This window comes from Metopolophium dirhodum, chromosome 8 (genome assembly GCF_019925205.1).
Source record: "Metopolophium dirhodum isolate CAU chromosome 8, ASM1992520v1, whole genome shotgun sequence".
Lineage (NCBI taxonomy): Eukaryota > Metazoa > Arthropoda > Insecta > Hemiptera > Aphididae > Metopolophium > Metopolophium dirhodum.
This window is the reverse complement of record NC_083567.1, coordinates 7,491,799-7,511,487: the sequence shown is the minus strand read 5'-3', so window position 1 is coordinate 7,511,487 and position 19,689 is coordinate 7,491,799. Positions and strand designations below refer to the sequence as shown.

The window sequence follows — 19,689 nt, the reverse complement described above, 5'->3', positions numbered from 1 at the left end:
ATTAGTGCTAACAGTGTATGTTGCGGCTTAATGAAATGTGTTGGGAAATACTTTTACATCCAAACATTTTAATAGGTACATATAACAGTAGGTAGGTACAAGTGGTACAAGACTGTATGTTTAAAAGTTTAAGCATATTAATTTAATATACTTACTCAACAGTAATGTATGGTTGAATTTTGAGTTCTGTAAAATCTTCAAATCTTTTTAATCTTCAACAATAAATTCTGATTCAGGTCGTATTGTTAATTATAAACCGTCGCTTTATATCGTTTCGAATCGTACAAACCCCAACTACACGCAGTTGCTTCGATACTTTATGTAAAATGTTGTTTTCACACACTGCGAATACTGCGATAGGGCTAATAAATTTTAATTTTCAAACATAAACAAGTATCTATGGTTGTCTGTTATGCCACGAAAATCAGTTTTACAAAAGATATATTTTAGTGCGTCAGTAAGTTGGTTTCATTTAGTTTGAGTATTGATCTTCTCGTTTTGACCCATTTTGTTTGTGAACATTCTCTACTTAAGTAAAATATTAATGAACGAAATTTTTAAGTTTATCATAAGCTCGGTGTTTTTAATCGGATATTATTGAACAAACGATCTTTATGATCTTTATGTAAATCAAACATTCTATTACGTCCAAGATAGCTTTATTTGACGATTTCGATCCAATCTGATTAATATTCAATATACATTTTTAATTCGCATCAGTGTACTGTTGTACCTATACATTCATGTGCTTACAATATTACAATATTTATGACGGATTAAAGTAATATTGGTCGTTTGTGTCGTTCAAACTCAACAGAAAACTACGTAAGATGATTTCTTTGCCGATTGAATACTATCGATTAAAACAATTAATAGTAAATATATACCTAATAAGGTATAAATAAAAGGTATAAATAAAAGGTATAAATGACTACACACCGAGTTTCATCTATAACAGACAGTGCGCAGGTACTTACGCATAAAAACATCGAGCTCACAAAATCATCCATCGTAAGTGATTGGTTTAAACATTGTAATGTATTTTAATTAATACTTTTTACTTAAGAAATTACCAACTGTGATCTCATTAAATGCTGCGATGAACCATGAACGATGATATTATATAAGTTGTTATAAATTCATTAAAACATACTTCTCGTCAAAATATTAATATAAAGTTTGAATATTTTAATACTGGCTTCGTATTCATGGCATTCAGGCATATATATTTTGTAAAATAAGTAAGTAAATCGCGATGATGGTTGTATGCCAAAAACATATTTAATAAATACAGGATTTATAAACTACTATGTATATATAAGTAATATATTATATACATTTCAAAAATAAAATATGTACCATCATAAAATGCATTGCAGTAGGTAAAAAGTAAAAAATGTCCGGTACTTTGTTTAATAATTTTGAAAAAACTATGCCATTTTGTTCTACGGTAAGTCTGTATAGATTTAAAAAAGTGAATAACAATAATATATTATTATGACATGAATAATATATACTATTATAATAGTTAAAAATTAATAATATATTAAATGCAATTATTTTGTAAAAAAATTGCTTCAACATACCGTATTATATTTATATAGGCAATAAAATAAATTACTAGAATAGCAGTACAACTTTATAATTTTTCTAACAATAAATTCAGACATTATATACTGTAGCCTATATTGGTTATTTACATCAATGGATAAATACAGAATAGGGCATATATATTATGACTATTCTAACACGATAATAGTTATAGTAATTAAATATAATAATAAAAGTATAGTAGTTATACACTATAATACCTATACGTATAAGGTTGGTTAAACATCGTGAATAGATAACAGTGTGGAGGAGAAGAATTTAATTAAAACATATATGATAATAAAGTTACACGGTATAATATGATAATTTATTAGTAATAAGATCATGTGGACGACCGCATTTAAGGCGTATTTGGAGTGGTGGGCGTATTATACTATGTAAATTAAAATTGATTGAGCCTGTTGATCTATGTGACCTATGGAAATTTACAGCCAGGACTCTTTTCTTGATTTTTTTTCGTTGATTTGAAGGTTTTTTTTGTAGGGTTTCGTTACGTATGAACTACGGTGCCTTTATTATTACTCTAAGACAGGGTCGGCAATGCGTGGACAATTTTTTGTTGGCTGCACAAAGATATTACATTTTCAAGTTTTATTTTTGTTCAATAATATTTATCATATTATTTTCAATACAGTATAGTTGTTTTGGTCTGCAGCGATGATTAGTATATAGCCTGTGATCACGTCCGCATGTTTGACTGTGTGCGTTTGTAATAGTTTCATTTTATTAGTTAGTTCAGACATAATTATGGAGGCTAAAAAAGAACAATTTTTGATGATATCGTTTTTTTTAATGATTCTTGGGTTGATTTATACTTTTTGGTAGGAACCTTTATGTCGGATTTATGAAAAAAAAACTGTACCAGTCATGAAAGAATATAATATAAAACGGCATTATGATAGTGAACATAAATCAACTTTAGAATATATCATTGGTTATTTAAGAAAAAAAAAAAGAAAAATTAATCATTTTAAATCTTTGTTAAATAATAGTCAACAAAATATTTTTAAAAAACAAATTAATCAAAATAATTCAGTACGGGCTAGTCATGTAGTTGCACAAACTATATCGAACAATTATCGTCTTTCACGGATACTGAATTCATTAAAAAAATTAGTGATGAACATTTTGCACACTATATTATGAGTTTCAACGACAACTTTGCAAGCTGATATCGAAAAATTAAGTAATAAATTGCAGGCACAGAAATCGCATTAATTTACAATTTTATATTATTTTTTTCAATTTTATTTTTTCTTAAAAGAAATTATTTTCTGTTATTTTTGTATTTTATACTCATATTTCCATACAATTCATAGTATTAGATATATTATATCTAAAATTTTTTTTTTTATTTATGTGGCCCTTGATAAAAAGTTGAAAAAATATAGCCCCCGTTGATAAAAAGGTTGCAGACCTCTGCTATTATAAGGACTTTATTTTGAAAATTCAAATTGCTTACTATGTGTGTAGTTGAACATTTACCCCAGATAGGACAAGTGTGGGTGACTGCAGAGGCGGCGGCGGAGTATTGGTCGTGTCGTGGAGGTAGGTAGTTGCTTATATTATATCGATATTGAACATTTTTTGTGTACAACTGATTTTTTGTTTATTATTGGAAATAAAACGGAGAGGAGCTGGTGTGCTTGTTGAAGTTTAGTTGAAATATTCAAATATACGAGGCCACCAGGGTTAGCATCTTGTCTAATGTAATACCGAGAAGTGTTTGACAGGCGATTGCCCAGGAATAGACTCGTTTTCAAATTGTAGAGGTAGTGGAGTGGAAAGCGCCGTAACCTAAATATGACACCTGTGCTTCTTGAATCGTTGATTTGGATTTTCCAGTTTTTACACCAGTTTGATAACCTAACCTTAAGGTGATCTCGTAGGTTGTTGGTTATCGTTTCAATATTACGGGATACAACTACGTAGGCAAAATATAATAAAATACACTTAAAATTAAATATCGATAGCCGATACAAAAGGGTAACATATTTATGTACGCTCATAGTCTTATGGGGTGGGAGGGGGGGATTTTAACGCATTACTTTATATTGTGTTAGTATTAATGGTCTATATTACACACAAATATCACTGCGTGCAACCGAAAATTAAAAAGTTTAATTATGTGGCACATAAGTATTTTCTTTATATGATGACACATAAGTTGACTGTATTATGCATTGACACGAGCATTGGTAATATATGCTGACAGATCTTTTTCACTCAAAATCGTTTGTCGTATCTGACGATGATTCATCATTTAATTCGAATTTAATGTACATACATTACAGCGAGTGACTTAATGACGAGATAAACAACTCGACAACTATACAACTGTACAGAACCACTGTTCTTATCATTCTCTTCCCCCTTTTCACTTTAAGTCGTTTGAATTGGCTTGTGATAATTACAAAAAAATAATTCTTACGCCTTTGATTTGATTTGTACCATTTCAGTTTTAGTTTAGTATGTTTATTTTAAATGTATGATTCTCGTTCAAAATGTTTATAATTATTTATTCTGGAAGAATATGTATTATGAAAAACTATTTAACGTATAGTGTTGTGAATAATAAAATCACTATTTATTATTAATTAACGAAAAAAATCTGCTCGTAAACATGCGTGATAAATAATAATATAATTTAAAAGCTTGACATGATAATATCATAATACATGTTATTCTAAGTAGTACATTTAAATAGATTTTATTCAATCTTTAAAATAATATATTTTTTTTGTGCTTTTTATGGAGAAATTTGTTCATACTTTAAGAAACATTTTGCCACAGTTTCATCATTTTAGGATGGTCCCAAAGGAATCTCAAGTGAGTCATTATTCATTCCAAGATATTCCCACTATACTGTACCTACATTAGTTGTTTTAGAGTAAACTATGAGAGGAAGAATGATTTTTTCCAGAGAATTGAGAATAAAACGCTTCTTACGTAAATTCAAGGTTATAAATTAAACCTGTCATATGATAGAAGTTTTGAAATTCTGAATCTTGTATTTTTCTACGTCGAAACATACACATTAGTTATTTTGAATGTTATGGCACACTTCATTCACCTGTTACAACAATAATAATATAATGGGGCTCATCTTGTAAAGTGTTAAAAAGTATATTTCCTACGACCCACACAAATACACAACATTCAATTTTTTTCTATAAAATACAATACGAGGCGGCCAATAATTTTTTTTAGCGTAATATTATTGTTTTCAATAATAAAATATAGAACGTTCCAATAAAACAAATTATTCGCATATTTTTATTAAACGTTTAAGATGCGTACACACTGCTAAAAGACGTATATCCATTAAACACGGTAATAATATTTTATTGGATTTCAAATAGATTTTTATCACACTTATGAATAGTCATATGAATTACAACTGTCATTGCACTTATAAAAGTAGGTATACAATGTTATAGTAATTTGTTGTACCCCATACATTTTTCTGCTAAACGAAAATTGTTTTAAAATGTATTTGTATGGAAATTGCGTTGTTAAAATATTATAATCGAAAGGTATATTATTCAAACAAAGAGGAAATTTAAATAAAAACGTATGCAGGTATACCTTTACTAATTTAATTACTTTTATATTGAAAAATAAAACCATTTAAGTACCTACAATAAATAAATATATAATATAAATAAAGCATCTCTGTGTTTTTCAATCTATTTGAAATACAGTTGACACAAACATTTGAAGCCAAGGAATATATAAATGGAAATTTAATTACAAAAACACAAAACTAGCTACCTAATGTTTTTATTCATGTAATATATTATTATCTGATTATTGCCATTAATTTACAATTCAAGTACCTACGGCGTGTTAAGAGTTAAATGGGTTTAAAAAATCTCCACTTCGACTAGATTTATGAAATGTCCGATATTTTGTTGATTATATTACTGACGTTTTGGTATGTCTGACTTTTGTTTGCACGAATAGCGTTATTGGTCAGACCCAAAAACGTTGACATATCCCAGTGGGCAATTCAAAAATGACTAATGTTTAAAGAAAAAGCATAATCGTTAGGTATCAATAAATTTTAAGCACAATTATATTATGAGCGTTTAAAATATTGTTTAAATATATACGAAAATAAAGTTTAAAAACGATACGCATAACAAATGTTTCGATGTCCGTGTAGTTGTAACGCATTAAAAAAAAAATAAAATCAATCAATTTAAACATGCCATATTAATATATTATTCTAAAACCGTATCCCAACGAATATATTATTAATCATTCAGGGTTCAATTGTTATTATCGATAGAAAAAAAAATGAAATTTCAGACTGCATGTGAAGTCCAAGAGTAATGATGAATGTATATACGTGTAATATATTCCAAGTATTCCACGCGCATGCGCATAAATGCATAATGTTAGTGTTGTTCGGTGTTACACGCCCAAAAAAAGTAATTTCACTGCGTAAAATAATGGCGTTTCGTCGTTATTATTATTCGATTTTTTTTTTTCTCTAAAACATTGTTAATACTATTCGATCTATACTTGAACTTAGGTCATTATAGTAGGTACCGCAGTGCACAAGGGACGTTGGTTTAATACATAATATTATTATAATATTCGTGTAAGTATTTATTGAAAACGAAAACCCAGTCACATTGATATTCCACAATATATATGGTGTCGTTTAGATATCAGTTTTTGACAGTCGAGTATGAAAATGGTGGAAAATAACTCGACATGAACTTATTTTATTACAATATTATGTTCTATCGCAGTGGAACGTTTACAGACGCTTCGCTTTTTCATATCGGTGTGAAAGACTTGGACAATTTTTAATAAATATTGACATTTGTAGACTCGTAGTGGGAATGACGTCGCTTAAACACCGATTGTTAGGTGCATCTGTAAGTTTTGCCATGGAAAATAAATCCTATACAAATTTTACCGCGAGCTCCGTTTAATAATTATTCGGAGTTTCCGTTCAGTTTATTAATCGCTCGGGGTTCAATTCAAATATTATCAATAATAATAAAAACAAAAAAAAAAAAAATGAAATTTGAGACTGTCCGTGAAGATTGTGAAGTCCGAGAGTAATGATCAATGTATGATAATATTATATTCCATTTCCGTGCGAATAAATGAGTGAGTGTTATTCGGTGTTTCACGCCCCAAAAAAGTAATTTCACTGCGTATTATGACAATGGTGTTTTGTTATTATTATTTGATTTTTTTTTCTAAAATATTAATACTGTTCGATCTATACTTGAACTTTAGTCGTTAGTACTGTGTAGGTACAAGGAATACGGTTTCAATGCATATTAAGTATTTGTATAGTAAAAAGGAAAATCTAGTGACAATAGTTTTACACAAAATATAGGGTTGTTTGAGTGTGCGAAAGACTTAGATTATTTTTACTAAACACGATGATAATATATTAATCAGATATAGGTTAAATAGGTACATAATATTTGTACAAGTACTGAAAAATAAAACCTAGAGAAAAATTGTCCACAAAATATAGTGTTGTTTATAAGTTTTTAATAGCAAATAAAGCGGAAAATAACTCAACACGAACTTATATTTTATCATGTCGTATCCGCGTTGCATAACTTTTGCGGACTTTTCACTTTTCAAATCGGCGTGAAAGCGACTTAGATCATTTTTACTAAATATTGTTTCGCATTTGACGCGTTGTCGCTTATACAGTATTTATATACCTTCGCCGACTTTTACACCTGCAAATTTTGTCATCGAAAATAAGTCCTATATACACATTTTAAGCGTTCCGTTCAATGTAAAAAAAAAAAAAGTATTTAATAATGACTGACCGTCAAAAATATAATGTTTTAACCATGATTCAACGTTGGCTATGATAATATTAGTATAGCATCAGACTTCGTTTTTAAGTTGTTATTCTCAAGTTTACAATATTTGTTTTGATTATGTAAAATCAACTGCGAGAAATAAAACAGCTGTTTCCATAGCACGCGCTACGAACTCTGCCGAGCCCTTTTCCCGTATTTCTTTCATTAAAAAACCGTGTACGACTTAAAGTAATTCGAACCATGGAGTTCGCTTTAATTTCGAGTGAATAAAATTTATAATTATTATTCACGCCGAATATAGCTATAGCTGTGTCGTCGTTTCAGTGGCACTGAAACACCGATCGAAGAACCTTATATCCACGACAAATATTGAACTACAAAATATAATATCATACGTCTTGTGACACAACAACAACGATAATAATAATATGTCCCTGAGTTTTTATCGACCGCGAAATCGGTTCAACTCGCGGTTATATAATAATATGGAACGTATAATATACCGTGACCGTGGTTTAACCGCACTCATATATTTAAGTTCGTGTTTAACTGAATGCTCGATCGTTAATCAGTATCTATGTCCCTGGAAACTTTGAAATGTGTCGTATTCATTATTGTTGTATTATATTCCAATGGATAATTAATTAAATATACAGAAACAACGACCAGCGGTGATCGTTGTTCGTCGGGCTGAGGTATAAAAAGTCACGTAACAATCTCCAGCACAGTGAAATCGAAACAAACCCCAACGTTGCCAATTACATTTAATGAAAGTGCTCCTACGCAGCTCTTAAGTTCTTGAGAATAATTCATTGTTTCGAGATTTTCATTAATGCACTAAATGAAACCGAGGGAATGAGTTTAAATGAAATGTGTACTTTAAAAATAATATTTTTATCCTGTTATCGGAATGGCAATTATTATTGTTTGTTTTCGAATCGAAATCTAATTACAAGTTACAATCTGAAGAAAAATGTTGATTTCATTAAACTATTGTGTCCAGGCCATTGTTATCCATATAATATCAACAATGGAGCCCAACGCGTTAAAAAAAAGTACCAAACATAAATTAGATTTACAAGTATTATTCATTAGAATTAAAGAAAGAATCTGCAGGGTTACTATTTTCACGACGGAACTCAATAACACATTAAAATTATATTATATTATGTTTTACTCGATACACGAATATACGATATGAGTTTTTATAATTAATTATTATAGAATTATTTGTTTAGAAAAAAATTTTAAAATAAAACCGTACTTACTATATTTTAAAGTCGTGCTATACGTTTGGTGAATTGAAAATTAAGTATAAAATATATCTATTTTATGTCGTAATTTATATGTACATACACTTCAAAGCTAACTATTACCTACATATTATTTATAGTAAAAACATTGATTAAATTATCAAACTCCGTTTTAAAATTAAATTTATTATTGCGAACTGAGACATGCCTTTAAATTTCTTCAATTATACATTAATTATAGTTAAACAAAATAAATGTTGCCGGAGTCGTCTTGTTTGAATGCGAATGCTAAACGGTTGAGGTTTCGTCGTGCAATTTAATCACTCTAAATACATTAAAGAAAATTACTGACCTAAAAGACAGCGCTATTTCAATATTATAATTTACCATTTTGTACTGTTAACTTTTAATTTACAATATTAATATAATCCTACTACGGTATAATTAGTATGTCAAATTTGATATATGAAGTTATATCAGATAAAAAAAAAATATTAAAAAACGTAAACAATTCTAATTAGTTATTACATTGATTTGTGATGTTTAAAATATTTGAGTTTTTGTTATTTTCACCGTCCTAATGAAACATTAAAACGCAATATTATTTTGAACTCAAATAGTTCCTTTGTAAGATAATATGAATTTTAAATGTTGATTTTCCAATTTTAAACTTTCCCAGCGAAAAAAAATATAATGGTTTTTATAATTTATGACAAATCAATAAGCTAGACGTATTGTTTAATGTGACTCCTTTACAGCTATATTTTGTATTTTTTTTTAATAATTATAACCTTTGTATTATGAATTATTTAGATATCATAACACATTATATAATATTATGTTTATATAGGGACCTATGTATAATATGTGTACAGTACCTAAAAATTATTTTTGCATATATTTATATTAAGTAGTTATGCGTTATAATTTCTAGCACATCATTCATAATTATTATTTAATAAAACATTAACAAACATTATTAAACTATTCTATTCAGGAAAAAAGTGGGACGGAGTAGCCGAGCGGACTAAGGCGTCGGTTGTGACGCACACCGACGCTGGTTCAAACCTCGGTTCACGGGCGGAATTTTTCTTCGGGCAAGTCACGGTGTCCGGAGAGAAGTGCCGCCATCCCCCACCCGGGCATGGCAGATACCCACGGGTGCCCACTAAAAAATCTGCCAAAACTACACACAAGTGTTCCCCCCCCCCCCCTATAAACAAAAACCAACAGCTAATGGCCATAGTTGCCGGGTTTCACGATCAATAAAAAAAAAAAAAAAACAATAATATTCAAACAAAAATAATTTCAAGTTATAAGCCGTCGTCGTTAAAAAACTCGAATATCATTTACAGAATCGTTTTAGTTAAAATTGATTTTATTTCAGACGAGAAAAAAAAATCAACTTGAATCTTCGTTTCTTTTTTTCTTTTTTATTGTAAAACGATCAGAGACATATATTTTTTATATTGTTTGTTCGTAAGCGATTGAATTTCTTTTACAAATTGGAACACCTGTGAACCATGAAGGCATGAACCCATTCCTCGTGCCTTCGTCTAACATTTCATTTTTATGCATTCAAATAAATTATCTTTTGATACACGGGCAGGTATTTTTCATTTTAGATGAAATGTTCTTCCGATAAGATATCACAAAGACTTTGTCTTTAATAGTTTGTTATTATTATTATTATTATTATCGTTATTATGTATTTATTTGTTTTTAGTCACATTTCTTCATGGATATTGTTTTATAAACCACGTAGAAGGGTTGAAATAACAAGAAGTATTGTACCCATAAATAAGTCCCAAATGGACCATAATAAGGATACTTTTCACTGTATGCCGAGTTTACAACAGTGCAAACTTTTTATCCTTATTTTAGATTTAACTTTTCTTTTTATTATTTATCTTCATTATTATTTTTTGTTTTTAATTCAAACGACCCAATTTTCAGTAAAACAATAAATTATCACTGATAATAATATATCCTAGTTAACGTGACATTTTTTAAATTGTGATAAACCAATTATGGAATTAACAAGTAACAAATCACTAGGGACATCAAAATAAATAAATCTAATGAATATCTCCGTCACATTTTTAAATTAATGAAATAGTTTATTTAAATCGTTTTTATAGTAATAAACAAAGCATTACGCAAAATCGGTTAGAAAATAAAAATATCTGTACACAGCCCAAAAACATATTTATGTTAAAATAGAATAGAATATTATTGCATACTATTTGCATGGCTTAAAATATTAACTATAAAGTAAATTATTTTAAACAATGTGCGATTATGACTCTTTAAAAATTATATTATTATTAACTCGATTTGACTTTGACTCGTACGTGTTTCATTTTTAATAATAAATTAACTGGTGTTATAAAAAAAAAAACTCAAACATAATTTAAATGTTTATAACGTCGTCCTAATAATAATATCCATAAATATATAATAGGTCTGCTTATAATATTAATATAATTAATGCATTAAACTGAAAATAAAAAAAGTAACACCTATATGCTACGGATATTAAATTACACTTTGAGAAACACTCAGATACAATACATTATTATACACGGTATTCATTGTTTATTTTTTGTACCATAACAAGCAGTACCTAGGTACAGTTTTTTGTGTTCGTGTTTTTATTATATTTTTATAATTATATACACCATCCAAAATATACGTTTGATAGTACCTAATAATATAATGGTATCATTATTATTGGCGAGGGAAAATGGGCGAGAATCTAGAGGATTTACATAATAATGTATAATATGCACAATGACATTTTTTGTAATAGTGCGAGCGTTGTCCAGTTAGTCCTTGGATTTAGAAGTATTTTATTTTTTACTATAAGAATCCTAACAGTATAACGATCCTAACGGTCTAGTGATCTTTTGTCAACAGACGACAAGAGTATTACTAATTGGTCGGTCTGAATAATTTGAATATATACATTTTTTTCGAATTTATTTTGGATCATATTCTGCACACGCATACGTCGTCTTCATTGCTTGCTTTTATATTGGTTGTCATTAATTGTTACAAATAAATTAATAACTACACTCAATGACTCTATATACTATTGATATAATTATAGAACAATTAGTAAGATTGTAGATTGTATATAAAGTTCTAGATACTATAGCTAGCAAGTATAGTATAGTACACTAGCTAGTATAGGTACTAATCGTAATGTATTAGTTTTGGAATAAATTTGAACATTTATATTTTAATAAAACGAATGTAATGTAATTAAATAATCAACATACAAATCATATTTTAATTTCAGATGATGTGGACTAAAATTGAACGGTAGAAAAGAACATTTGATACTTAAATAATTACGTTCAAAATTAAGAAACACGATGATGAAAAATCCTCTTTTCCATAAATTGTTTTTTAAATTTCATTTCTAATTTCTAGAGTTGGAATTACAATATATGTATAGAGACAATCTTTGAAGAAATATGGGTTGTACTGTAAATTAAATGAACTATAGTACAAAATAAGTACACGACCTTGTCAAGAAAGAACATAGTAAAAATAAACCCTATTTTAAAATGTAAATGACTTGCGGATAATATTTTGTATTTTTTTTTATTTTATGATCGGGAAGCACTGGAAGTTGTAATTTTACTTCAGCTTTCAAAAAATTATATATTAAATATTTTCTTCCACCGTCGCGAGATAACAAAAAGTGTTTCAAACAAATATTGTAAAAACAACATTCAGACGAAAATGTTTGTTTCTGAACGGCGCGGCGTGAAGAATCTATTGTTTTTACAATTATGTATATTACACGACAAAAAAATACATTTACCAATTTTTTTCTTTCAAAAATACATTTTACTACGGGATGTGTTTAATGCAAAGAGATTTCTAGAGGTAAACTATTTCTGAAATGTCCGTAGAACACATAAATCCCGTGGGTTATCGATCAGGTAAGCTCCAGATCGACTCAAAAATGTGGGCAACGAGAGGTTTGGTTGGTCGTTAAGGTTTGAGCAGGATTGATGATTACGATTTAAAATAGATCTATGCTGTAATACGACTTCATATTTTATTGGATTAGCACGCGACAATCAAATTAATAAATCTAGGCTGAATAGGAAACACACATGCGCATCGAACGAAACAATTTGATCGTTTTTGTGTAATTGAATACGTAGCGGTAAAGTTATCATAATAATATTTAATAATATATTATATATTATTGTTGTTAGTAACATTTGACTATAATGTGGAACAATAATACTGTATTTCGTGGTTTATGATACTTCATTTATTACAGATGCAGCTACCTATCTATACTTTATTCAAATATTTTAACCCCAGTAATGGATCGTCATTTATATAACGTTACAAATTTATAAATTATTACACCTAAATATATAACTGCTGCAGATGTGCACAGTTTATAATAATAATATCGCATAAGCAATTAAATCGTTTACGTTAAGAGTATACGAACATAAAATATTGGCACTCCCGGAAATTTCTGGGAACATAATCTCTGGGAAGAATATTCTCGTTCCAGGCAATCCCCTTATTCCGGACATTTTCGGAATTCCCAGGAATACTCGAAACGCCGCCGAAAATTTTTTTCAGTAATTATATTTTGTTATCGAGACAGTCGCGTAAACACGGCTCTTTTTAATGTATTTTTTACATGGGGATCTAAAACTATATTGTTTCTGTGCATTTAAATATTTTCGAAATTGCTTATAAAATCCTATACTTTCGTACAAGATAGTTAGTCGTCATAAGGTACACAGTTAATATGTTTAACAGAATAAAAGAGTATAATTTGGTTCAGAGTAAGCGTAATAGTAAAAAGGTGGATAAGTGAATGTCGCTCTGCTGTACAGTAGGTTACAAGTGGGTCACTGTAATGGATGGTGTTAAATTTGAATTCAATGATATAATATCATTGTATAAGAAAAACGATTCTGAGCGAAAACGGCCAGTCAGCGTATGATATTACCAAGTATATTTGATGATATTATTGTGAATAAAGTAATTTATATATAACCTATTTACGTGGAACCTTGTTTTAAATTTTCAATCCTTAGCCATAAATGTTAAATATTTTATACATTTATACAAAAAAAAAAACACACATCATTGTAAAATCAATACATTCATCAGAATCTAAAATAATATAGTATGTATATATTATAATGCTACTCGACTACCGATGAAACCTTTTTAAGTAGGTAGTTTTTTTGGATTCTGAGAAGAATGAGGAAAATATAAAACATAAAATTCACACAAATGTTTTGTTGATTATTCATTGTCATTGGATCAGTATAAACACCAACACATACGTTATACATACCATGTGGATAAGCTGCTCCTCATTTATGTTCTCTATTTGCCAGTAAAAAACTGTAATGCGGACAAAGTCCTAGGGTGTCCAAACCGGGATGTTTCCAGGAAATATTTATCGGAATTTCAGTATGTCCAAGATAGATAATTCAGTATTGGTTATAATTCGTATTGGATCGTTTATTAATTTAAACACTACCTTTCTGCATAATCATTCGTCATAAGAATTTATTTATCATTGACATTTCGAGTGTATTAAAATTTAATATTTAAATAAATGAATAATTATTCCATTATATAGCTTTATGATACATAAACCGTTCACTCGATTTCTGTATGATGACTTCCCGCGCGTTCCCGGGAATCACCAATCCTTCCTACGTACGCAATTTAAATTAAATCGTTGGGTAAAAAAAAATTATTTGGGAAAAGAAAATGCACTGACTGTATGCGTCTTGCAAAATGTAGGACTCTGACCCATCCAAAAATTAATATTATACAATATTATCGGTAGTACACATGGATGAGGGCGAGACGACTCTTTTCTTTTAAAAATATTTAAATTATATTTGATATTGAGTACATATAAAGTGAATTTATTTAAATATAATGTTATAGTAAGTATTTAATTTATATTTTAAGAACAATTATTTTAGTAATAATCAAAAAATAAATAAATAGTCTCAAGCATTGATAACAACTATAATATTAAACAGAAGTTCTACGGTGTAAAATCGATGTGATGGTAATGTTTTAGATGCAAAAAATATAATTAAAATATTGACGTAAATTGTTTTCTTGAAAAAAAAGTAGAAATTACTTCATAAACATTTTACTTGTACAATACTGCATGTATATTATACGTCATGTTTCAAGTGACATTTGATGTTCAGGATAACGAAACTAATAATTAAGATTGTAAGACAATCAATAATATAATGACAAAAGTTAAGACGTTAAGAGTGTGCTGTACAAACACGCATCCGTTGTCTTGCACAAATAAACTAAGTATAAAAATATACATTAAGCGCTCTACAGTTTTATTGTTTTTTTTTTTAATATCGAAGCAAGTTTACGTTTAACCGAACACAAAAAGGCGATTGCATTGTTCCGTCGGCAGTTTTTTCATTCGAGATTTTCGTTTTTACGCGAGTTATATACAAAATATAATTTCGTGTAGTTTATGAACTGTCATAATATTTGCATTTACTTGTGATAATTCGCTTTAAGCTTGAAATAATGAAAACGTTCCCGGCGGGAGAGCACGCGCGGGGCGTGTAAAGTTATCGTCTAGAAATTCGATAATAGATAAATGTTTATACTCGCATTAAAATAACACCTAAACCGTATAAGGAACGAACTATAATAATGCAATATTATAATAATATACGTTACATACCCACTTTACGTGTGTGCAAGCCGGAGGCTGTATACAATGAACGGATGCTTTTGTATACAGTCCTCTCGACGCGCGTCATAATGTTTTTTTTAAATTTCCGCTCGTCGTAAAAATGTATATAATATATATATATATATAAAAAGAGAAAAAGTAAAAGAAAAAAAAAAACAAAAACATTTCCACCGCGGCGGTATCTATAATACGTGTTCTGTGTTTGTTATGTTATATTATCTGTCGGTGGATTATGTTGGATAAAATGCTAAACACAAAGAAAACGATACGTAGTTCGCGGTCATAGGTAGGCATGCCCACCCGCTCGACAACCACTTCCCCCCACCCACCCACCCATCGTATATATATATATATATTATATAAATTGTTATGTGCGTGCATAATAAATTCAAGCGTGTGTGTAAAAACGCAAATATAATGTAAATATAAAACTTAACGATTTCTAAGTTTCGCCGGCGATGCGGACGCCCGCGGGAGGGGTGCTTAAAAAAACACACACGGTGCATATAAATTATTATGCGGCCCAGGGAAGCAGGAACAGGAAGAACAAGAACAAGGAAGAGGAGGATGATGAGGAGGAGAAAATAAAAAAAAAACGGACGCTCTTGGTAAACGGTTTTGGTGTGCGACCCCGTTTTCGCGGTGGTATAATATTATTCGCGGCCGTCGTCGCCCAGGCCGCAGCTAGTCACCGAATTTCCGCGGAAAGTTTCACAAATTCAATAATACCCACAGCGTTGTTCATCGGTTGCCATTTTTCCCCGGGGCTATTGTATTAATAATGCAGTCTCGTCCGTTCGGCTTTCTTATTATGGGTCGTACAAGGTGTTTCCGGGTTTTTATTTTTCGCGCAAACATCGAGAACGATCTCGTCCGCAGTTACGGCGAACGCAATCGAAAACCCGTTTTTACGATTTACTGTGCAAACGCGGGATTTCGAAGCGCATACACGACGGGGCCCTACCATTTAATTTCAAATAAACATCGATGTACGTATACTGCATATATATATACACACACAGATACACCACGAGTGTTTTCGTACCGCAGTATCAAAGGTTTGTGTGTGTGTGTGTGTGTGTGTGTGTGTGTGTGTGTGAGAGTGGAACAGGGGGAAAGGGCGAAATGTCACTTAGGGAACCTATTTTTCATTGATGTAACAATCAGAGAGCACTTATACAAATTAAGCAAGAGTCCGGATAAAGCTACCGTGAGTACAATGACAATAATATTATTGTTATTCTCGTATTCGGATAACGCGATATAGTTCTTCGATACAAATCGCTGCAGAGATCATGGAGACACGAGGTAGTCATTCTCAAAGTGTGAACAAAAATCACTGGGACATACTGTATGCATAATATAAAGAGTTAGACTCACACACACGCACACACACACTCAAAACGTACACGCCTGTGGATCATATCTGGTTTGGAACGTTTTGTAACGTTTTCTTTTCGCCGCACAACACTTGCACAGTTCGGCTGTAAACTTAATTACTTGCGCCTTTGTTTTCGTTTTATTTATTTTTTTCGCTTTCCCGTTGTATCTTCTCCGGTTTTGTGCGCACGCGTGCGTTTTTATAGACGTAACCGTTATATACCGGCTGCACTATATACACCACACTATATTTTTGCGCACTCCGGAAAACTGTTTCGCGCCCGAAATACCTACTTAATGGGATTACAAGATAATCGGGGTTTCTGTGAAATTAAATATTTACACTGTGCACTATATTATACTTGGCAATTTTCATTCGCAAAGATAAATTGTTATTGCAAGTTTCGCGCCGGTAGGTATACATAGGTGCAGCAGGCGTATATACAGCGCCGATGGGATAATTTCGAAATGTGAAAAAAGAAACTTCAAGTGTTATAAGTAGGTATCTAAAGAAAATTTAAATAAAAGTGTGAGCTTGGCGCTATTTTATTTATTTTTTTTTTGGCACATTATATTTGAAGTCTTCTCGCGAATGATTATAGTTACCAAGGGTTTTCAGAACGGACGCGAGAGGGAAATAAAGCATAATAATATATTATCATAATAACGAGAGACCTCTATTGCGGGCCAAATATACGGCTGTAACTGCGTTTAATTGACCATGGTAAAATAATGCTGGCCTTATAAAAATAATTCTCGTATCGAAAATATTTTCCTGTTCTTCTTCATTGAAACAATTTATGACCTCGATCCACTTTCGAGATGATCCTATATTATATTTTACGTTCAGAACAATTTTCATTCGAAAAATATTTCACAAACTTTAAATTGTCTTCCCGACCAAATCTCCGAATCGCTTTATGCATAAATGCATAGTATAAAGGGCGTATATATTATAACGGATATCTCAATATATTTGTCATCGTATGTTGTAACCGCCTGCCCACTATATTATTGTATGCGATATGAATAATATACTACATACACTAACTATAGCATCCGGCCCGAATAGAATGAAGTCGTCTAATGAAAATTAATAATTCATCTATAATAATATTGAGTAATAATAAATTAGCACATTGGATCTCAGTTTATTAAGTAGTTGAACACAAAAAATATAATTAACTTAGAGTTTAAAGTCAAATGATTAAAATTTAAATAAATAATTAATGCATGCATATAGTATTCATAAAAATCAAATTGCATAAATATAGACACATAATAGTAATAATAATAAAATACGGAGCCGAGTACAGTAATAACTAATAACGAGTTAACTAAATTAAATTAAAAGTACCTAAATTGTATTTTATGCAATAAAATATTTATCACTCTTAAAGTTTTGGGTCTAAACAGTATAAACTAGTAAAACTGCAGCGTTTCTGTATTTTATTAGATTTTTTTACATATTTTCAACCATTGATCTATTGATTGGTAGGGTGTCATTACCATAATTTTACCACGCATGTTATACTAGGTTACAGCTACTATCGCCTTTTTATAAAACTAATGTTATGTTTATAAAAATAAAACATATAATAAGGAATTTTCTGGTTCAAACAATATTTATTTGTAAATACGCATAGTTTGTTATCGAAAAGATTATAACTAACATTGTTTTTCCTGTTATAACATTGCAACCTTTATTTAAGATTTATTGAAGATTTAAAGTTAAATAAAAAGTGGATGTATAGACATTTTAAAATTTTAAAGTTCAATAAAAATACATCAGTATTCGATTACAATTTGGTTTTTAAAAGTGTATTGTTTGCTGAGTATCTAACGATAAAACGTTGGTTGTATGCTTAATACATTTTTGATATCAAATCAATTGTTTTGATCGTATTTCTTATACTACAGAAAACTTCCTTACTGTTTGGTTCTATCCAGGGATTCTATCGGTATAACTTTTATCAAGTTAATAATTTTGAACAAGTTTAATTCAAAATATGTATACAACATTTACTATTTCATAGTTTTACTTGTATTTTTTGCATTTTATGGCTGTGTAATATTTTCGATTATTTATATAAATTTCAAAGCAAAGTCTACAGCAGCCATAGGCTTACAAAATAGAGTTGTATTAAACATAATTTTATATACTTAAAATCTATAAAGTAATACTGAATAAAACTATTATGATTGTTTGTAGAAATAATTTCTGAGAATAAAATTATTCTTTTTGCAACGATACTTTATGCACGAATGAAATCTTAACATATATACATTATTGTTTTATTTTTATGGCATGATATATTCCACATAGGTATGATAATATATATTATATGGTATATAATATAACATTATATTATAGCTAAACTACGTTTTAGTATACATATAGTGGCATAAAGTGATAAATATGTAATAGAATTTATAAGGTTATCGCACAGTATAGGTAGGTCGTAATGCATACTTCTGTGTCTGTCGTATTGAAATTCAAAGAACAACATACAAGATGCATTGTAGGTATATTATATATCTTAAAATAAATTAAAAAACTAAATAAAAAACAAGTTTTATGGTAATAGTGATTTTATAAAAGCAGATAAAATAACAAGGAATTCATACATCTGCCATAAAAAAACTACCATCTAGATATTCTAAAATAATAAGAAGAAATTAATGCAAAATGTATTGTCTAGTGTTGTATGCTTTAAAATAATAGAACAAACTATATAGCTTAGTATATAACTATATAACATATAGTTACCTATTTTGAAATCTAACATAAAATTATTATAACGTCATATATATTTTTAAACACACAAATAATAATTGAGTTTTATTTAAAATTTATGATTTCTACCAATTGGTCAAT

At 29.6% G+C, this 19,689-nt stretch overlaps 1 protein-coding gene and 1 long non-coding RNA gene across 6 annotated transcripts in view; one reads left to right on the top strand and one right to left on the bottom strand.

The window, feature by feature from the left end:
• Positions 1–19,689, bottom strand: part of LOC132950428 (uncharacterized) — a 180,790-nt gene that overhangs the window by 105,030 nt on the left and 56,071 nt on the right. The window lies entirely within an intron of this gene.
• The window catches only part of LOC132950433 (uncharacterized), a 67,943-nt gene continuing 49,849 nt past the window's right edge, over positions 1,596–19,689 (top strand). Inside the window, exon 1 of the long non-coding RNA XR_009665205.1 lies at positions 1,596–4,440. This is a non-coding gene — a long non-coding RNA (uncharacterized LOC132950433). The remainder of the gene's footprint in view (positions 4,441–19,689) is intronic.